The sequence below is a fragment of the Procambarus clarkii genome, chromosome 13, assembly GCF_040958095.1.
Source record: "Procambarus clarkii isolate CNS0578487 chromosome 13, FALCON_Pclarkii_2.0, whole genome shotgun sequence".
Taxonomy (NCBI): Eukaryota; Metazoa; Arthropoda; class Malacostraca; order Decapoda; family Cambaridae; genus Procambarus; species Procambarus clarkii.
Window position 1 is genome coordinate 46,114,583 of NC_091162.1, and position 5,237 is coordinate 46,119,819.

General features: G+C 38.2%; 1 long non-coding RNA gene across 1 annotated transcript in view; it reads left to right on the forward strand.

The window, feature by feature from the left end:
* The first annotated feature begins 1,284 nt into the window (after positions 1-1,284).
* Positions 1,285-5,237, forward strand: part of LOC138364513 (uncharacterized) — a 5,343-nt gene continuing 1,390 nt past the window's right edge. The window contains exons 1-2 of the long non-coding RNA XR_011228433.1: positions 1,285-1,362; positions 4,415-4,521. This is a non-coding gene — a long non-coding RNA (uncharacterized lncRNA). The remainder of the gene's footprint in view (positions 1,363-4,414; positions 4,522-5,237) is intronic.

Genomic DNA, 5,237 nt, shown 5'->3' on the forward strand with positions numbered 1-5,237 from the left:
CTGTACACTTATATTCTCTGTGGATTTGTTACCCCTATCGTTTGGGAGAAAAAAAATGACTAATACGTTCGGCGAATGACTTTGACTTCAACTTCACTTTGACTTCGTTCATGTCATCGTATTTTCCGTAATATATAAAGGTTATGACAATGCAATTATATTATTGTGTGCAAATAAGTTTGAAATTTCATGTACCCTAAAAATATTAAAATAAAGAATAAGAATAATTAAATAATTGTTGTAGTAAATTGTCACACGTTCATCATACGCAAACGAACACACAGTTTGGAGCGTCAGTACAAGACCGCCGCCATTTTAAAACACGGCTTCGAATGTAAGTAATGTTTTTCTCGTACTAACACTGTGTTATACAATAGATTTGGTCTTGAATTCACAAATTTAGTTGTTACATCTGACAGAGTATGTTAGACGGTGTAATGCTGGTCCATGTTAACGTATTTGTGGGCTTGGTTGGTTTAAATGTGGAGGCGAGGCCTGGCAGTGCTGGTGTATGTGGAGGCGAGGCGAGGCCTGGCAGTGCTGGTGTATGTGGAGGCGAGGCCTGGCTGTGCTGGTGAGTATGTGGAGGCGAGGCCTGGCAGTGCTGGTGTATGTGGAGGCGAGGCCTGGCAGTGCTGGTGTATGTGGAGGCGAGGCCTGGCTGTGCTAGTGTGTATGTGGAGGCGAGGCCTGGCTGTGCTAGTGTGTATGTGGAGGCGAGGCCTGGCAGTGCTGGTGTATGTGGAGGCGAGGCCTGGCTGTGCTAGTGTGTATGTGGAGGCGAGGCCTGGCTGTGCTAGTGTGTATGTGGAGGCGAGGCATGTACAACACTCCCCAATAGGAAGAAAACCCACTGGGTTCTAGGCTAGGTTAGGCTTATCTGTAATAATTGAATTAAGCCTAGCAAAGCCTAGAACCTAGTTCAGTAATTTAAAAAATGTTGTAACTTGAAAAATGCCATTCAATACATTACACAATTTAAATATTTTCAGGCAATCAACACAACCCTCATGTTGGCTAACCCTCTCTCATGTTGGTCAATAATTTAATTATTTTTTTATGGAGTAATCTTTGCTGTTGAAATGTAGTCTTTTTGAGACTACATTTCAAATGTAGTGTGTGTGGAGGCGTGTATGTTAGGTATTACCTAATATACACGGTGTAATATATCTATCTGTGTGAAATAGATTAAATCCATTTATTTGATATTCAGCTAATAGTTCTGTATTTTCTACATTCATCCATGTTTTGGTAAGTGCAATAATATGTATTGTTTCATTGCAGATTAGAGATTCAAGATAGTTCTAGATTTCCGAAGTACTGAAACGCGCGCCATACAGGCTTGGTGGATCTAGGTGCAAGGTAAAATTATTTACATTTACTTGTTTTGTATTTATGTTTTGTATTTATATGCATATATGCATTTATATGCATTATTCTATAGAATAATAGATCTCGTAATAATTTTGCAAAAATAGTGGCATTTACTATTTTTAAAAGATTATTAAAAAATTTACTGATATGGTGCATTCGGAAGGGCGAAGAGGGAGAACGGCCTGTTGACATAGCTCGGGTGCAGGGGGGGGGGGTTGTGTAAAAGCCTGGTTTGTGCCTCGGAGAGGCTATGGGATCCAGTAAGTTCAGTAGAACTTCGGTTTCAACCCTTTTACCCTGTTGTAGCTCAGTCGATTAAGGCAGTGTCTGGGATGCTCCCGGACGCAGGTTTGAATCCTCGTCACGGCCCTTGTGGATTTGTTCATTTGATGCATCACGTTATTGTGATCTGTGTGTGTAATTCTTCACTTGCTACAGCAACAGGAATGTGTGTGTATGTATTTGTGTTGTTGAATATGACCGAAAGTGTAAGATTAATGATTCTAACACAAATCGTCTGAATATTTGTTTTTCTTCACTGTCGAGAGTAGTTAAAAAAATTTACTCGAGTTTATTTTCACACTTTATTTATGGTCCTTAAGTCCCTCTCCTTAATGCTGCTGCTGTTTCTCGCATCTTTGCATCGCTTGTATGTTTGGGGGTTTGGCCTCTTGCTATATATTGATTCCATTTGTGTGTGTTTGGGTCTCAGGCCCTCTTGCAATTTCTGTTGAACAAACCCCTTTTCCTAGTTCTGCATCTCTCCTTTGGTACAAATTTTGTTGTGCTTTTATCATATATTTCACAAAACTTGACATACATTTCATTTACTTCATGTCCTATCAGCAAGTGTTTGTCAAATTCTTTAAGGAAAGTTTATCATCCTGATTGCAGATCTCTAGCGATATTATGTCAACTTCTTGTGGATTCGCAATCATTATTTAATTTACCTTTAGGTGTTCTTTCACCAGCACAGCAACACTGTACCTCTCCCAACCAGTTTAAGATAAAAACTAAGTACTAACTAATTAACTCAATGTAACCTACCTTACCCCCAAAATGACAACCCATGTCTTCTATTTTAAACAATGCTGTTTTGTTGACCAAATTGTATTTTTGTTTTTTTCTGCAATGTTTCCCCCCCCCCCACCACTCTACCACCACATTGAGTTTAGTAGCTCTGTGCACGTCAGGTGCTGTTTAATATACAGACCTACTCCTCCATTTGACCTAGTTTCTCTATCACATCTATATCACTTTGTGCTTTAGCCCTGGTGGAGCTTGGTCCACCAGGCTGTTGTTTGGAGTGGCCCGCAGATCCACATACAGTCTGCATATGATATACAGTCTGTTGATCAATTAAACTACAGTACAGTAGTTAGTTTTTATCATCCGAATGCACCAATATGTGTTCATTCTTCCCAGATGAAGGAACTAGGTAATATTCATCATCTGAATGCACCATCTGATGCTTTAACACACTCATGATACACGAGAGGTTTAAAAAACTTTTAAAACTTTTAAAACTTTTTGACCTATGTATTTAAAAGCAATTCTAAAGTTAAAAAGTGTAGCATAGGCCCCTCGCAGAATGTTCTTAATATGATCCTCAGGTTATAGTTTTCTATCTAAAACCACCCCTAGATCTCTTTCTTGATCAGAATTCTTTATAGATCTCAGTGGCTCGATCATAGAAACTGCTCTAAATCCTTGTTGGCCTGGATTGTGGAGGTCATTGGTCTCTATAAAACTAGTAATCTGACTCCTGATCACTCTCAAATAATTTTATTATGTGGGATGTTAGTGCAACTGGTCTATAATTCTTTGCCAATGCTTGTGTTGTGTTGTGTTGTTTTGGTAGTGATGTGCAATGTGTTGTTTTGGTAGTGATTCGTCCAGTTCTGGTAGTAGTGCGGTTGTTGTGTAGTGTAGTACTTGTGTGCTTGTTAATGACTTGTATTCCAGTCTTGTGGGTATCTCCTTTCCCCTACGGGCCAACTGCTTTGTTCTTACCTAGCATTTTGCTTTGTTTGGGTATGAATGTTTGTGTGCCGTATATTTTGCAAAATTTGCCATATATCTCATTATTTACTCCTCTGCCTAGCAACAAGTCTGTCTAATTATACTCATTAACTGTTTTTCAAAGTTCCCCATAGTGTCCTTTATTGAAATCGAGTTCATGAACCGTTTCAATGTTCTTATTTTCTTCTAGATTATATCTTAAAGTATATTTAAATGTTATTGTTATTATTGTTATTAAATGTTATTGTGACATTGCATTGCAATTGAGCTATGTTGTTTACCATACCGTTCATTTCGTGAGTATAAGTATAGATGCCACACTTGTGACAGGTAAAACCATGCCTTTTTTGAAAAACAGCACCGTCTGTTGCACGTAAGAGCAACCCACACTATATTATGTTGCGATATTATTTCAATATTTCCGATTGTATTGATAATTTGAATTTTCATAGATTTCAATTTATTTTCATTTCGATTTAATAATTTTGTGTGACATTGCATTGAAATTGAGCTGTGTTGTTTACCATACTGTTCATTTCATGAGTATAGTTTATTTTTTTATTTTTTTCATTTCATTTTTTTAGCTGTTCTTATTTTTCAGTGATGGGAATATCAGATCATTTGATGTTCCCAATTTTCTGATGGAAGCATCAGACCATTATAGAATGCATCGGATGAGGTAGTTTGGAATGGTGGGGAGGACGAGAGGGGGGTATGGTGGGGAAGACGAGGGGACAGAGGAGAGGGTAATGGTGGGGAGGACGAGGGGACTGGGGAGTTGGGGATGGTGGGGACAGGGGAATGCTGGGGAGGACAAAGGGACAGGTGAATGGGAGATGGTGGGGGAGGAAGAAGGACAGGGGAGGGGAAAATGGTAAGGAGGACGATGGGACAGGGAAGTGGGAATAGTGGGGATGATGTGGGGACAGGGAAGTGGGAAGGACGAGAGGACTGTGGAATGGGGAATAGCAAAGTGAATTATAATTATATATATTAATTAATTCTTATAAATTTCCAGAAGCCTGTATCAACACCCACACTAATGCAACTGAAAGAGATGTTGAGACAAGTATTGCTGATATGTTGAAGAACGCCCCAAACAAACTCGGTGGAAACAGATACAAGGTAAAGTTTGCCAATTTGCTGTAGTCTAATTCAATTTCTTTTTAGTAATCTTCGAGAACATTTATGCTATGAATAAGATAAAATAATGTAACTGATTTTGATTTATTTACTATTTATTATTTATTTACCGTTATTAGTATAATAGATCTCGTAATAATTTTGCAAAAATAATGGCATTTACTATTTTAAAAAGCTCGGGTGCAGGGGGGGGGGTTATGTAAAAGCCTGGTTTGTGCCTCGGAGAGGCTATGGGATCCAGTAAGATCGTCCTTCCTTTCCTCCCTAGAATCTGGATGTAGCAGGTGCTCAATTGTCAAAAGTGAAAAATTGGTTTTGTCTTCCGAATGCACCATTTCTGTAAATTTGCTAATAATCTTTTAAAAATAGTAAATGCCATTATTTTTGCAAAATTATTACGAGATCTATTATACTAATAACGGTTTGATAAAATACAGTAGACTGCCTACTGGTTTTACCTGTAATAAGGTTTGATACAGATGATTATGATTATGGTTTTGGCCTCCACCACCCTCTCACCTAACTTGTTCCAACCATGTCTACCACGGTTTTGTCTTCCGAATGCACCATTTCTGTAAATTTGCTAATAATCTTTTAAAAATAGTAAATGCCATTATTTTTGCAAAATTATTACGAGATCTATTATACTAATAACGGTTTGATAAAATACAGTAGACTGCCTACTGGTTTTACCTGTA